General features: G+C 37.0%; 2 long non-coding RNA genes across 2 annotated transcripts; both read left to right on the top strand.

The window, feature by feature from the left end:
* The first annotated feature begins 1,555 nt into the window (after positions 1–1,555).
* Positions 1,556–7,869, top strand: LOC136836910 (uncharacterized). Its single transcript, XR_010852494.1, has 3 exons — positions 1,556–1,793; positions 6,497–6,587; positions 7,713–7,869. It is a non-coding gene; the product is annotated as an uncharacterized lncRNA (long non-coding RNA).
* A 3,362-nt stretch (positions 7,870–11,231) lies between these two features.
* On the top strand, positions 11,232–14,724 carry LOC136837049 (uncharacterized). The gene is made up of 2 exons (XR_010852564.1): positions 11,232–11,402; positions 14,173–14,724. It is a non-coding gene; the product is annotated as an uncharacterized lncRNA (long non-coding RNA).
* Positions 14,725–15,298: the final 574 nt, after the last annotated feature.

The following is a 15,298-nucleotide window of genomic DNA, read 5'->3' as shown; positions in this document are numbered from 1 at the left end:
TCTGCTGCACAGTGGGCGTAAAGAATTATGGATTAGACTGCAGACTACCTTTTAAACTACTGTTCTTTGTTACTATTTTCCCGTGCGAGTACGCTGACACCAGGTACTTAGGGAATGTTACAGATGAGCAAGTAGACATACTTTGAATAAGGAGATCCTTGCTATGGGTATTTACTGAAACAGAACCACTAACGAATTAGCGTTATGGCTGGAAATGTGTTTCAGTGAGGAAGAAGAAAGAAGCTTATTGAATTGTGCTTGCAAACTAGCCTTGAAGACTGCCTTTGCATGCACTCCATACAAAGGCTCTTGAGTTTCTGGTCACTTAGTTTCTAATTAAGGGTTTTCTTGGATTTTTCCAAGACCTGAAAGTTCATAGCAAGTTTTTTCGAAAAAAATTCATTTTATTCATTCGAATGATTATGTACTGGGCCATGTCAAGATAAACACCAAGCATTTTCCGCCCACTTCCTTTTATATTGTCTCTTTTGTCGTCACTCTTATTTTTTTTTTTTACTTGGCCATGCTCTGAAATAAAGTGTGTCGATATTTGGTATAAAATGCATGCGTTCGTTTGTTTCCTATTTTTCTATTATTGATTAAAGCCTTGAAAAATGAGCGGTAAGCTGATAGTCTATTACTGAACTTATGAATTCTTTTATCTTTAATTTTCAATGCTATATCGGTTTGAGAACTACTTAAAGATTCTAGATATTGGTGTTTTTATGTCCTTGACGTTGTGTAATGCCTAAAATTTCTTATTTTACTCTCTCTCTCTCTCTCTCTCTCTCTCTCTCTCTCTCTCTCTCTCTCTCTCTCTCTCTCTCGCGTGCGCACTACGATTAGCTTCAATATACGTTATCCAAATGTCATATAGCCAGAAACTTTGGAAGTTTATTAGAATTTAGTCATTAGGGACATCACGAAGCTGCCACATTAATTGTCCCCTACATCCACGGTTTTATTTTCAGTCCTGGTTTATTCATCCGAATTCGCACTTTTAGAAGTTACTTTCCTAATTTTTTTTCAGGTATTATAGTTAGAGAGGACATCGAGGATTTTAATGCAGAAAACCCTCATTGCCACTTTAGAATTGCGTGGTCTTTTCATAAGTAGGAGAGATTCCTTTCAACGAATCACGCGTTTGAGGGTTGGATTTGCAGTGCAATATTTTCAGTAATTACTTATTGTCGTATAAGAGACTGGTGGAATATTCTCAGTAAAGTAATTCTCTCTCTCTCTCTCTCTCTCTCGCTGATCTGATTTTTATTTTCTCTCTCTCTACGCTGATGTGATTTTTATTTTCCTAGCCTAATGTTTTTTTATCTCGCCGGTGATAAACACTGAATTAATTCAGAAATATTATAGAATTGCCAGAATGAATTGTCCTTCGAAATGGCTGTTAAGAACGTAATAATACTCCTCAAGGTGCTGTGCTTTCCTTCTGCCAATCGGAGGACATCGTTTCCGTCTCCGTAAGACCAGAATGACCCGGACGCTTGTGATTGGCTAAAAAGTAGTTGAAAGCAGTTACTGGAAAAACTCAAAACTGACTCCGAGGATCAGTACACTGGACGTCAGTTTGGTCTACGTGGTGTTAACAGATGCAAGCAGACGTGTGTGGAAATCTGCACGATCGTGAAGTGTCTGAACCGGAATGTGGTCGGTTGTAGTAAAATATAATTATTTTTGGAACTGTCAAAACTTTCACGTTGCTTGCAATGACTTCTGCGGAATAACTTGCCCTGGTTAGTTTATAAGACCGGACGATTAAGGCTTTCGTCATCTAACAGGTAAGGAGACCAAAGGTTCTTTACACAACCATTCATGTAAACTGACGTTTGCTTTCAAGTGTTTAGTCAAGAGTGAAGGAAATAGTGGGTTTATGATTTGGAGGCCATGCTGCCCGTCTTCATTTGATCCATGACGTTTATTTGCTTACTGGTTTGAGTAGAATTCTGCATCGTGGCGATTTTTATTGTAATTTAATGTTGCAAATTTCTTGTTCTTTTGTGGAATAACCTACTGAATAGTCAGCGTGCCATGCTTTCGTAGTTTTCTAAAGTTACTTCATTAATATTCATGCTCCTTTACTTTGGGTGATGTATTTCTGCCCCATCGATAATATTTGTGTAATATTTGGGAGACGTCTTAGTAGTTCCTAATATTTTGTGGCTTGTAATCAATCTTGTTATTGTGGAGTCTTGCGAACGCAGTTTTTCTCAAGTTCGGTGGATTTTGCCGAAGGTCCAATTAAGTTCAGATTTTACTTTTGCTTTCAGCACCATGGCCCTTCAGGATTTTGTTTTATTTGTGCACAAATATAAAACCTTTGCCCATATATTCACCGGGTTAAGTGGCATATCACAAAATGTAGTGCTTCTGTATGTTTTAAACAAGCACGTGAAAGTGTTCTGCGTTCCCTGCATTCCTATCGAAAAGGCAATGGTAATCCTACAGAATTACTACGCGCGATATATTATTTTTTTTTAACTATATAGAAAAGGGTGTATATAGAGCAGCAAAGGTGAAATGGTCTAACATAACTGAAAATTTAAGTTGACATTGTATACGGATACGCTTGAAAATTTAAAAATTTCTTCAACACGATGGGACTTTTAAGTGCATTGTGGGTAACATGGACTGCGTATCAAGAACGTCTTCTGGAACTGAGGGTCCATGATAAAATGCTGAAACGTGATTTTGAATTTTCAGAAATTATGGAAGATTTTGGAATTAGGAGTTCCGTGAAAAACCTGGTTTTAGTTTCGAGCCATGGTGACTTTGTTTCAGCTGTGTCCTCCTTGCTCCTGGATTTTGATTGAATTGTTATATTCCATGCCGAATTTAGCACCCTTCAGTTTTTGTGGTAGATCTAAGTAATAGATACACGGCGGGTATTTAGCTAGAAATGGCAGTTTTTTTATAGTATTTTGGTTGCTTATTTACAATTTAACGTTATTTTGGTGTCGAATGTAATTAACCTGTAACTAACCCCTGAAGTCCACCCAACAAGGGGTTTCCATACGCGATCTTCACAAGACAGAGCACGGGGATATACGTCTGTTTGGAACGGTTCATATCCCGTCCGGCAAATGCAGTAACTTGTTAACGTAGGGGTACCGGCCCCCGGGCCAGTACTAAACACGGCGAAGGGACATTTCATTTGGCCGACAACAAACAAATGCACCGCTAGTATCAGAAGCCCTAAAAGTGTAGAAAAAACCAGTTTCCAAGGTAAAAACAGGCGTGGAGCTAATACTTAGCATTAGCTTTTTTTTTTTTTACCTAATTTGGTGTTGCAAGTATAAATTTTCCTTAAATCATAGGGAATGAAATGCCAGATTTTTTTGAGTGAACAATATAGAAAGGGTGTAAGTAATGCAGTACAGACATAATTTGAGTAATGGAGAATTTTTAAAATTTAATCTTTTGTTGGCTTTTACGTTCATCTCTGACGGGCTTGTACTAAAACATGGTGCTATGCAGAGATCTCAGTGACGTAAAAGCAAACGTAAATGACGGCAAATTTTTCAAGTCTAGAATTTCTCAATTCTCTGCACAACATTATAACGCCCTTTTATATATTCATTCCAAGATATTTCATTAATAAACGGTATCTCCGCGTAGTACTCTTGTGTATAATTACCAAGGTAAGAGTCCTACATCATAATCCTCCATGCTGGATCAACTGGGAATTCTTGGGAGTCAGCATTTTAGGTGAATCAGTGGCCCTTTTTGGAGAGCCACCCACTCGACTGGCAAAATCTTATGATAAGATCATAAGCTTCTTTCTACATTGTTTAGATGGCCACAGGCAAACTAGAAGTGTTGGAAGTCCCTAAGTATTGTTTGGCACTTTTATTAAGAGTGCTTTGGCAGCACTGGAAAAATGGCTAATTTTAGTTTTACTTTCATATGAATGCAATGTTTAGTACCAACCAGTTTCTAGACATGAATGCAATGTTTAGTACCAGAGAGGGTCCAAATATAGCCTGGCCATAGACGTCAAAACCTAGACATCTCTGTAGCAGTGAGTTTGCTTATAACATGAGAGGGTCCAAATATAGCCTGGATACTCAGATGCATAATGCTAGAGGTTGAAACTTTCCAATACTGTGTAATTTGGGATAGGAATGCAAAGTGTCAAGATAGTGATGAAAAAAAGTGATTAGGGCTTCAAAGGCCGTTAATGCCATGTTTGAAATTACCATGTGCAATGCACATTTCTAAGGTTGCATTAATGGTCAGTGAAATGGAATTGCACCAAAGGATCTATAACAGTGCATATCAATTATTGCAATGTGTGGAATTAGAAGACGGGAGGAGGGAGGGCTTCAGTAAACTACCCTCACTGACCCTTTTGATAAGACAGGTGAAGTCACCTGAAAGTAACTAGGTTGAAATTGTAGTGTTTTCATGAGCGCACAATCCTTTAGCTAGCCACTATTCACATAAAGTACCTGGAGGCTGGAGATACCATTTTTGGTGTGTACCTTGTGTGAAGAGCTACTTGATGGGTGGGTGTCAGAATGGTTTTTCAGGTGAATTCAAAGTACAAAGTATTTTAACACCCAAAGCAGGATGATGTATGAATAAAATGGCTTGCCAAATTGCGCCCGAGGAGCATAAAGCGAAGACCACGACCGTCTCCTGTAATTTGAGACTGGAAAATGGAAGGACCCACTAGACTTGTTCCATTGCAATGGATCTGCAACAAAACTGCCAGAAGCTTAACATTGTGCGTAGCATTTTGTGTTGCATTTGTTTACAGTTTTTACAACTGTTATTTATACATCCAACTTCTGGGTGGACATGGCTCTTTTGAATGCGAAAGTTCTCAAAAATTGGATGGTAAATCCAGCGGAGGCAAGAAGTCTTAGGTTTGTTTTTGGGACAATTTTTAAAGTCAAAATAAGTCTTGTCCTGTTTGCCTATTGGAAAATATATGCAAAAAAAAGTTTTTTTAGTGGTTATTTCAATCTGCTATGTGTTAAGGAATTTTAGTCCACTGATCGAGTTTTACATTGTCCACATCGATCATAGTGAGTGAAATATCCCTTAACCATAACTGCAAGGAATATTAATTTAGCATAACCGCAAGTAATTAGCTTAAATTCATATATAAACTCCAATTTCCAGCGTTTTACTTCAGACAATTTAAGAAATTATTAGTATTTATAATTCGTGAATATCCTAATCCAAACCTTTGCAACTTTTAAAATTCATGCCATATTCAGTGCCTTATTTTTCTCATTCCATTGATCAATTTGGCAAGAAGTTTTTGCTTTGCATGACTACTTGTAGCTAAATAACCCCTCTATTTCTCTGTTCCCCCTCTTGCTAAGCATAATGCATCTTCATTGATGCACTAGCGTGGCAAGATTAATGAAGTGTTGCTCCTTGCGACAGGATTATCCTTGTATTAAGTTGCACTGGCTGTCTATCAAAGCTAGAATGTTTGTGTAATGAAGTTACACTGTTCCTCATAAATTTGAAAAGCAATGCATATACAACCAAAGGGTGGAATTAAAAACAGCTATAGAACAAATCGAATTATAACCAAGATGGAAGACGAATGAATGTACAAGATGGTTTAGAGCCTATAAAAGATGGAAGACGAATGTTGGTTTTTGAGCCTTTAATTTTTCCTTTCTAAGACTGTACAGTAAATTCCAACTTGAGATCAGGAGTGAATATAGTTTCAAGAGAAACTTTCCCTTCTCTAAAGGACATCACAGTGTGGATCTCTCAATTTGCATTCTTGTTTATATGAGCGCCTTCAGCTGAAATGGACTTTCGAGAAACATTAATTTTAGAATTTTATTTTTTCAAAATGCGATAGCGTTGTGCTAGCACTATTGCACTGTTGCTTAATAATGTTGAATGTTTCTAGGAGAGCGAATGTATGTTAGAATTCTAAAGTGTTCTTAAGGAATTTTTAATAACCACAGAATATGGGAAACTGCATAACCAGATTCCGTCTTTGCTGTTCACGTAAGCTCATTCGTGCTTTTAAATTACCTAGAAGCGAAACGGGAGGAAACTTTTAAAACATTCAGCAATTATTTGTAATGTGTAAACAGTTATGGTGAAGGTAGACAGCTCCCGGTAATAGTTAGCTGCAAAGATTTGTTCCTTAGTCTGTAATTTTGTGAAAACCTAAAATTTACTCGGTATAAGTTACCGGTATTTGATTTAACTTGAAACGTTGCAATAACGTAATTTTTTTTTAAATGATTTGGCTTCGTGATGGCTTTTGTCAGGTACATGTTTTAGGTGTCAAGAAGACCTGTTTAGCAATATTCATCAATGAAAGGTTAATTTAAATTCATTTGGGAACTAAAGTCATAGTCGAGAAGGTAGCCTGCGAAAAAGGTAGTTTTAAACATTTAATTAAATGTTAATTGCTAAGTTTTCAGGGTTAATGCTTGTAATAATATATAACACACACCTCAGTTATCTAAACTGTTGACTGAATTTTGATTTTTTGCAGGTGTACCCTGAACTCTATAATAAATTTATGGTCCTGCATCGTTTGTGAACAATTTATTTCGAAACAGTGGGGCACAGTAACTGGAAGGAAGGTAAGAGCAAGATAAGTGTTCTTGTACTTTTGAAAGTTAAGATTCTAAGATAGTTAAAGAACAAATGTAGACCTAGGTCAGTAAAGAAGAATGTCAGTGCCTTTTAACAGTAGTGAACTCCGTATTAAAATTTATATTTTAAAGGTTCCGTTGGCTATACGACTTAGGATATACTGGTATTGTAACTATACCTCAGTTTGGGAATGAATACCGGGCAGTTAAATTGTGTAAATTATCTCAATTTTTTTTTCAGACTTAGTTTGACTTTCTTTTTTTACATTGTTGAGGTGGGGAGATTTTAATTTCAACTAACAATTATGGGGGACTACAACCACAGTAGGACTCAATAGACTTTGCCTGGTTCAGAAAGCAGAACAAAAAAACTTTTGGGGAAAGCATTTCAACCTGGCCAGGAGGTTCCTGTGTCCAACCATTCGTTAACAGTACAAGATTCAAATGAATGAGGTTTGAATGTGAGTAGTTAAAGGAGACTCAATCTTTCACGTTCCTAGACTTGGAGTTTTTAGGGATTTTAACATACTGCAGTTTTCGAATAGGTATAAATATCTCAAGTAGGGCCTATCTAACGTAAACCGACTCGTCTTGCTGCACGAGTCAATTATAAATCGTAAATCTGTCAAGTCCATGCATGTCGAGAAAGATTAACTGGAGAATAAGAGAATTCGAGAATTCGAAGTAGGTAAAGTGATGGGATCATAAACTCAATGAATCAAAAGTGGGACATCTATTAACGAGCTTTGACATGACTGCATTTAGGTAGCCAACGATTAGTGAGGGAAATATCTTGCTTATCAATCTTTTAACCTTACTTTCCATAAAAAAAAAATTGATGGTACTGTTTAATTCAGTGTTGCTGAAAATTTCTTCATAGTATTACAGAAACATTTTCCTAATAGTGAAGAGTGAGCGAGCTGCTATATTGACAAAAGTCTATTGATAAGTTTAGGTGTGAGGCATATTTTCCTAAGTATCCATAAAATTTTCTGAATAGAAAATTTTAATTCGGGCAAACCACAGGTCGCCTACAATATTCTTATCACAATTACTATGTATGTTAAGTAAGACTCAATTTGTTCTTCTAGTGATTTATGGTTTCTTTTGCAGGTGGATCTTGAACTTCAAGCTTAAGAGCACTGAAGTGCTAATTTGCTTCAGTCAAGGAGAAAGTCATCACTAGAAATACAGCTTACCAGATGCTAATTGGGGCTATCTCTGAAGGTAAGAGTAAAGAGTAATAGGAGAAATGTAACTGAAGTGAAATGGAATTACAAGTAGGTTCTGTATAGTCTAGTTTTAAGTAATTTTGCTTTTTAATAGTTTAGAAAGATTTTCAGTAATCTGACTAGAGTAGCATTCTGAGTATTGATGCATTAATCCATGACAGGAAAAAAAACAATCTTTCATTTCGTAATGAGCACGAACTTTATAGTTATGGGTCAAATCTAGTGCTATTGTTATAAGAAACAAAACTATTAGATCTGTAGAGGATATCTGAAGTTCTCAGAACCTGTCAATAAAAATACTTAACCTAAATTTTTGTTCAGGTGCCACTGCAGTACCAGACGTTTCCATTTTTAGGTGATTATTCTTAACCTTCAACTAAAAATGTTGTGATTTGTTCTATTGCTAAATATTCCTACCTTTTGTACTCATTTTAAATGGTTGTGTTAAGGTCAATAGCTTCATCACCAGGAGGCTGTAATACCATTGGTCTAACAACAATAGAAGGTTATGAGTATTTTCTTGTTTGGGCATTTAAACAGCATATCAGCCCCTAGATTTGCCTCCAAAACCTGAGCACAAAATTGAATATTGCAAATATAGTGCTTTTAATGTGTTCCTTGGCATGCAAGTTTCAATATACTGCAGTAACAACCAGGCATGCATACAATCGTATTTTACAATCACACTTTCTTTTGCTTAAAGGTGACTTACAGGGTATCATTGACGTTTGCCTCAGCTGTGTAAGTTATGCAAAGAATCTTTTTGTTTGCCATGCCATGTCCAACTTAGACATGGTGTCATTGTATGGGCACTGAACCTTCTCAAGAATAACATGAATATTAAAATGCATGTGGAATGAACAATGTATTAGATTCATTGGCATGTACATGTACCATATTTTACCAAGTGGTTATTTTTCAGTACTGTGCTGGTAATGTATCTGTTGTCCACGCCTGTCAGTGTCACAGGCTGATGCTTCTAAGCTAGAGAGTTTGAAGTGCCTTAAAATGCCAGACTCCTCTCATAGAGGATTTATTTTGACATTCCTCTCATTTTCATCTTTTGTTTTCATCTGTTTGTACTGTAATTTATATTAATTTATTCATGGTCTAATAATACTGAAACAGATGGCCATTTTAGTGCATTGAAAGTTTGCTTGTCAAATTTGAGCACTTCCGTTACTTTTATTTTGTGTCCCATGACATTTGAAGGCAGTCAGTTGACAGTTGACATCTACTTGGTAATACTGACACCGTAGTCTTGTCACCGCTGGGAAGTACAGGAAGTCATCATTATCTTGGTTGATGTATTTACAAAATCAGGTTCCATCTTTCATGAGGTTAGGCGATATTTCTGCTGACTTGTGCCTCTTGTAATGTTAATGTGAATTCCTATCTGGTCTACCCTTGTGTAACCTGGATTGGGCTGCGTCTTCCTACTGGTCTGTGGCCATACTGATTTCATTTCCTGCTGCTTCCAACCTTTATTCTTTACTCACTTTCTAGAGCCTCACAGGCTAAGTCGGCAAAGCAGCAGCTTCAGACTTCATAGAGGTCTGTGGCGCGGTTCAAATCCAGCTGACCGGTCAGAGTGGTGATTAATTTTGCTATCTGTGATTAAGTGTATGTAATCAACAGATAGGTTTGCTACACTTAAAAGGCAGACTAATACACACACAAACAAAGCCACTCCAACATCTCCTAACCGCTCACCTTTCCTCGCTGCTGGGAGAAAAGGAGCTGGTGATTGGTACGATACGTGTACATGCGCTACCAGGGTCTAAGCGATGTCAGGCAGGGCAGCCGATCGAGACTACGGTCTACCCCAAAGCCAAATCAAAGTCCTTCAAAAGAAGACATTGTGCTTACCCCATACAAAAAATGGGAAAAAAGCACGCTAAAAGAAGAAGAAGAAGAAGTTTTTAATACCCGTACAGGAAATATTGGATTATTTTCTTCATTGTCTAGATATATGGCCCTGAGTTCCATTCTTGATGCTGATATATGGACTTATATGATGTACATCGAACTATCCAAGAATTTCTTGTCACGGCACAACACAGTTCAGCCGCCCCAGAAAGGTGTGATCAGCAGAGGGTATTGCTCTTTGGGAGGAACCATGCGCTCAGGACTGAAATGAGTACTTCTGTGCCCATACTGTCCATTCATCTTGCATTCATGCAAGATACATCTCATATTTTGTCATTTCCTGTGACCAGAAAGTGAGTCAGTCTCTTGTGTATGTGTACCCACATCCCAAGATGAGACACTCATAATCTCTACCACATCACAAACATCGCACTGAACTTTTTGGCCTGGGCGAGGCCGTGCATGTTAATCCGCTTTTTCCAGTTCTCCTGTTCACTGTCAACTTGGAATAAAGTCAGCATGTTTTATCATTTCTGTGTTGTTTTAGTGTCAGGATATATGTATGTGATGTAGTAATCCTGTCTCATGCGTTTTGAAGTGGAGAATAAATGAGTGGGAAAGTTTTTGTGTTCCTGCCAAGATAATCATTGCCATGTTTGAAACTATTCAGTCATGCCTACATCGAAAACTGTATTGTTGATTTTGAGATGTTTTGAGGCTTAAATTTTTTCTCTTTTTATGGGGCTTGGTCTCCATAGCTAACTACAGTTAGAGCTAAGGAGACCTAAGGTTACCTGTCAACGGCTGGTTGCCGGGGCATAAAAATAAAACTTCCAGACCAGTTAGGTGTCATGCCCTGCAATTTTGTCTTCGCATGCTAGATGTTTTGCTAGAACATTTCATTCTAGTGTGATTTAAGTGACAAAAGTCTTTTAAACCTATCTGACAAAAATTCAGAGCTGTTTAAAATGGAGACAACATATTTCCAAAGGAACACACAACAAAAGGTGAGAGTTGGTTGCAATGACATGTAGATTACACGTCCTGTGGATGATTTTATATGGATGGATGCCAGCTCTCATCATAATAGGAACCCAGGAGACAATTAGTCAGTCATTTCAAGCTGATGAATTCCTGACTGGTTGAGTTTTAACTAGTGGACTCCAGGTATACAAAATGGAGCACAGTAAGTCTGGAAAAACTTACTGATCAAGAAGTATATTTTATTAAAGTAGTCAAGATCATGTGATGTAACCTTCACCAGGTTGTGAAATCAAGACTGTTATAAAGTAATGGTTTGTAACTGTGAAATTTGAGAGTGATTTAAATCATTTTAGTAGGTTCACAATCTTCTACTATAAATTTCTCAGCTAGCATCATGCAGAATGGGGTTTAAGAAAGCAGTTTGCGGATTTTGCTCGTATAAAGCCTACGTGGTTTTATATACATGTATCTGCTTGTAATACAGTATTAAGCATTGAAGTACAAATGCATTGTGCCTTTCTTCAATCTTACTTATATATTTCAGGTTGGTCTGGTTAAGTTACACAAACTTGCAACTTGCTTGTGACAATGGCACTGAAGATATTTAACCAGTCACTAGAGGTGACAGATAAGCTCACTGGGTAGACTACTGGTCCCAATGATGTCTGTTGTCAAAGGAGAAGAAACTACTACCATTGAAAACCCCAATGCAGAATAAGTGAACTTTTTAATTAATTTCATTGTATGAAGAACCATCTTGACTGATACACTGGATTTTGTAGAGCAGTTTTCGAAGTACAAGTCATTTATTTATGATTTCTCAGCTTGATATTGACTGAAAAGATTGTATGATTGTAAAACCAATTTGTTTATTATGTTCTAGTGTCTTAAGTATGAATGCATAGCATATTTAGATACAAGGCGATTACTTTTACTAACAAGATTAATGCCTGCTTTCTATAGAAGAAGAAGTTGCAAGTGTTTTATATAAGTGATTACCAAGCAATTACATGGCCTATAGTTTCTTGCACGGCAGCTTAAATTAAAAAATTAGTGGGTAACGCCCGAAGTATAGTGCAGGAATCCGCCGACAGCCTCATTCTCTGTTTCTGCTGGTGTTCGTAGTCAAACAGCAGGTGTCGATGTCGCTTTGTTCTTAAATTTTCGGCCGGAGCATATGATCAGTGATGCATTATTGCTGAGCTTCGAGTGACCTTCAGCCTATAAAGCTTTCAGGATCAGTATTTTATTGTTTGTTTTTAAGATCTGATTCAAATTTATCATATTTGCTAAAGTAGCGAATTCACTGTCAAATTGGTTAACTACCCGTAGTGTAGTTTACCACGCTACCACCTTTACCGGTTAATGTAATGAAACGTAAACATTGCGGTTGTTACCGAACCAGTATTTATGGTAATGAAATGGCTCTTTGCAAGTCTCAATTGATGTTTGACAGGATTTGAGTTATGTCTGTATGATGGTACTCAGTGTACTTCGAACAGTGTTGGTAAAGGTTAATTTTCCTATGCTGAGTAGTGTAAAAAACTTGGATACGTTCACTCGCTTACTGATTAGCGTAATAAAACGTAAATATTGTGTCTTCGTCGAACCAATTTGGTATTAAAATACATACCGACAAGTCTCAAATAATGTTTGATAAACAGTAATTGAGATATGTCTGTATGATGGTACTGGGTACTTCTAACTTTTGTGGTTAAGACTCAGAACCCTCTTTCTCATGATGACAGATTTGAATCCTTTCCATATCGTTCTAATAACGTTGTTGACAACGATATGGGCGAATTCCTCTTTTTCTCTGTCAGAGCTCTACGCTGTTATCTGAAAAGGACTCATCATCTCAGACCGGGGTCCTGAAGACTTTTCCTTAGCACTGGCCGGAACAAGAAAGAAATGTCCAAGAATACGATCTCTTGGCTTCATGGAACTATCAGACAAGCTTTTAGTTCAACTTCATGCACCAGTCCTATTGCAGTGCACACAAGAGCACATGGTGTTAGGGGGCTAGGCTTTTGTTTGGCATTCAAAAAGAACTTGTTTGTTCAAAGGATTTTGAAGGCTGGCACTTGGCTTTGTCAGGTTGTTTTTAACCGGACTCCAGCCAACGCCAGAGAATTTATCCTTACATTAAGACCGAAGGTTTGTTAGTTGTAAAAAATGCAAATTTATTTAGATTTGTCCTTTATTTGTATTTTTATTTAATTTCCTTTGCCTTGGCAGTGTAAGTTTTGTTGTTATATCAATTTTCCTCTAGTTGCTGAGCAGATATCTCCGTCATTCATGTTTTCATTGATTGAGTAGGTTTGGGTGTTACAGAGGCCTAGTTTATTTGTATTTTATTTGATTTCCTCTTTGTTGTAATAGACCTATTGTAAGTTTTGGTATTATTGTTATGAGTATTATCTAAAAATACATCCCAGAATGCCATGAACTTGCTAACCGTACTCCCAAAGATAAGAAGGCGCCAGTGAATTACAAAGTGTCAGAGTGTCTTTTAAACTTACTAGGAGCAACAGCATCCATCAAAGAGCCTGAGAAATTTATCCGCAGTCTTGTAGCTTAGGTTATATAAGACTTGTAGGAATGACTAGACATCCAGTGCCTGAACTCTTAGGGCTCAACCTACAAATTCCCTTCTTATTGATATAGCGTGATTTGGACCATTGACTGATGCAGGTCTCTTGTTGGTCACTTTTTTGTAAGTTGTATTTTAACAGATATTTCACATTCACGACTGATCCTGAATCCCCTTTTCCTGCTGTGAGCAACCATATTTGCAGCAAATGTTCCTCACTGTAGAACTTCTCAGTTCCAGAGGGCCTTTATTTCTCACACCGTTGGACTGTGAAGCAGCCTGCCGGAGGATGTCGTGCAATTGGAACTTTCAAAAGTTCAAGCGAAGATGCAATGCATTACTGCCTTAGTAGCATTCTCCTTGCATTTTACTACGTTTTACCTATCTATTAATGTATTAGTTTATTTTTTCTTTTTTAGCCAGTAAGATCTCGTCTTTCTTTATATCCCTTTACCTCCTCCTACTTCTTCCTAATGAACACCATATATATATACTGTACTTTGGAAGCTTGAATTTCAAGTCAGTGGCCCCTTTGGTGGGCTTGTTCCATATGAATAGGTTTCGTCTTGTTAATAATGGTAATCAAAATAATTAAACAAGAGGTGGAATCTGGAACAAGGCAGTGTTTTAAAAATTAGATGGCCAGGTGGTACAATTTTATGTAGGTTACTGTAGGCAAAGACTTAAGAATTGTGAAGTTAAACATGAAAAGGGTGACTCAAGATGTTAGTGAAGATATTAAATTTATAATATATTGCTTATGTAGGTTTCAATTTTAACAACTTGTTGTGTAAAAGTTGAGGGTTAGGTTAGTAAATGTTTCCGAGTTTTTCCCTGTCTGGATTGTTTGTGAATGTTTTCAGTGCCATTACTAAAATCTTGATTTTTTTTGCAGATTTTGGAATTTGTACAAAGTCCAGAGCTTACACTGAAGAATTATCATTTGAACTCTGGCCCAAGGAACAAGAGCTCATTCTGGCATAAGGCCAGCATCATTTAAAATCTGAGACACATCGAATTCGCTCTAACGTCACCCACCCACCTACCCTCCCATCACGTCTTCAGTCGAGGAGAAGAATTGAATAGAATTATTACATACATTTCTTGTTGCTGCTTTCCAGCAAAGTATAATGACTGGTATCTTGTGTACGAATTTATACATAAGTGATATGTATGGGAGCCTTTAGTTTTTTTCCAGTTTTTTAAAATGAATTTTCAGAGGTACTTATCTTATGTGATAGTTTTGTCTTAATAGGTGCCTTGGAGCATGAAAGTGTTTTTTTTTAATGTTGTGCAATGAATGTTGGATCACGAGAGTATTGCCTGGATCTTGATAGTACATCAGTATTGAATGATAGGTTTGTTCACTTGCTCATTACGGTATTCGTTTCTTCCTTCCTTCAGTATCCGGAGTCTTGAAAACCTCAACTATTGTAGCTTGCACTTGATATTATCTAGATTTCTGATAAGCATCAGAGTTTGTTAAGTAACGAATACCCTGTATTTAGCATGCAATTGAAGATTGTCTAGATTGATAAGTAGCAGAGTTTGTTATAATAAAGACCATGTATTACAGTCGCAATTGAATATTGTCTAGATTTCTGAATAACAGAGTCCATTAAGTAACAGATTCCTTACGTTACAGCTGCACTGAATATTGTGTAGATTTCTGATACTCACAGTAATTCTACATAGTTCCTAACCTGTACTATACACTTGAAAGTCAGTTTTAAGAGATTGATATATGGCAGGCATATACAAAAATAAGCATACTTATATAGCTAATAACTAATGTCAGAAGGGTATCAAGTTGAGATATTTATTTTTTATTTTTATTAATTTCTGAAACTGGAATGATGCTTCGTTCTATAATGTCATATTCAGATAGCCTTCAAAAATGCTTCTTTTGTACAGACCATATATTTTTCCCTTCTCAGTGACCCCAAAGAAACAAAATGTATAGGTTATAGGTTATAGGTTCATAACCCTGTAACACCTCCTGTCGTAATAGTGAATGCTTA

This window comes from Macrobrachium rosenbergii, chromosome 57 (assembly GCF_040412425.1).
Source record: "Macrobrachium rosenbergii isolate ZJJX-2024 chromosome 57, ASM4041242v1, whole genome shotgun sequence".
NCBI classification, from domain to species: Eukaryota; Metazoa; Arthropoda; class Malacostraca; order Decapoda; family Palaemonidae; genus Macrobrachium; species Macrobrachium rosenbergii.
The sequence above is the reverse complement of the archived record's forward strand: the minus strand, read 5'-3'. Positions and strand labels throughout refer to the sequence as shown.